This window comes from Enoplosus armatus, chromosome 5 (genome assembly GCF_043641665.1).
Source record: "Enoplosus armatus isolate fEnoArm2 chromosome 5, fEnoArm2.hap1, whole genome shotgun sequence".
Taxonomy (NCBI): domain Eukaryota; kingdom Metazoa; phylum Chordata; class Actinopteri; order Centrarchiformes; family Enoplosidae; genus Enoplosus; species Enoplosus armatus.
In genome coordinates, this window is record NC_092184.1 from 19,729,614 (window position 1) to 19,730,968 (window position 1,355).

The window sequence follows — 1,355 nt, forward strand, 5'->3', positions numbered from 1 at the left end:
ACCGGAGGTCCTGGCTGATGATGGAGCCCAGGAAACGGAAGGACTCCACAGTGTCCGCTGGAGAGTCACACAGGGTGATGGGGGCGGGTGGGGCTGCGCTCTTCCTGAAGTCTACAACCATCTCCACTGTCTTTGAAGCGTTAAGCTCCAGGTTGTTGTTGTTGCACCAGGTCACCAGATGGTCAATCTCCCACCTGTAGGCAGACTCATCCTCTCCAGAGATGAGTCCGATGAGGGTGGTGTCGTCCGCGAACTTCAGGAGCTTGACGGACTGGTGACTGGAGGTGCAGCTGTTGGTGTACAGGGAGAAGAGTAGAGGAGAGAGAACACAGCCTTGAGGGGAGCCGGTGCTGATCGTCCGCGAGTCTGAGACGTGTTTCCCCAGCTTCACGCGCTGCTTCCTGTCAGACAGGAAATCTGTGATCCACCGGCAGGTGGGGTCAGGCACGTTCAGCTGGGAGAGCTTGTCCTGAAGAAGAGCCGGGACGATCGTGTTGAAGGCAGAGCTGAAGTCCACAAACAGGATCCTGGCATAGGATCCTGCGGAGTCCAGGTGCTGGAGGATGAAGTGTAGAGCCAGGTTGACGGCGTCGTCTACAGACCTGTTGGCTCTGTAGGCGAACTGCAGGGGTCCAGCAGAGGGTCTGTGATGGATTTGAGGTGGGACAGGACCAGGCGTTCAAATGATTTCATGACCACAGAGGTCAGTGCAACAGGTCTGCAGTCATTTAATCCTGTGGGCCCTGTTTTTTTGGGGACGAATAACGCTTCATGAATTTGCGTGTCATCCTTTCGCAGGGGCCATGCTAATCTTCTCTGTATCGCTTCCAGTTTATTAGATGTGCTGCCTGAGCAAGCAGAGAGACAACACAGCAAAGGGTTTCTGTTATCAACTAACTGATTCACCAGTTCACGTACAGATGCGGCGCTTCGTGTTTCTCATCTGATAGAAAAGAAGTGTGGGCGGGATGAATGACACATACGTTTGATTGACATATAGCCCCAAGACAGAACAAACCAAAGAGTCTTTTCATCCCACATAGACCACTCACAATGTTCCCGCTTTTCATTTTTACACTCGCTCGCTCGCTACTTTCAACAAATAATCTCTTTTCACCTCTTGCAGGGTTTTCCCCCCTCACTTTCCTCTCAACTGTCTGTTATTCATAGCCTTTTGTTATCTGACTGGATGCTCTCATTTACTCTCATTCATGCTCTTGCTCTACACGCACCTTTCCTCCCCTCTTTTAGCCTCACCCCGCCCTCTCTGCTTTCCCTTCTATGCCGGGTTCACAACCGTACCGTTCTTCTTGAATGTTCCCTCTATCGTCTATTCATCATTGCAAACAAATGAT

The 1,355-nt window shown here is 51.4% G+C and overlaps 1 non-coding gene across 1 annotated transcript; it reads right to left on the reverse strand.

Moving 5' to 3' along the window:
- Nucleotides 1-753: 753 nt before the first annotated feature.
- LOC139285946 (U6 spliceosomal RNA) lies at nt 754-856 on the reverse strand. Its single transcript, XR_011597367.1, has one exon. It is a non-coding gene; the product is annotated as a U6 spliceosomal RNA (small nuclear RNA).
- Between the last annotated feature and the right edge of the window lie 499 nt (nt 857-1,355).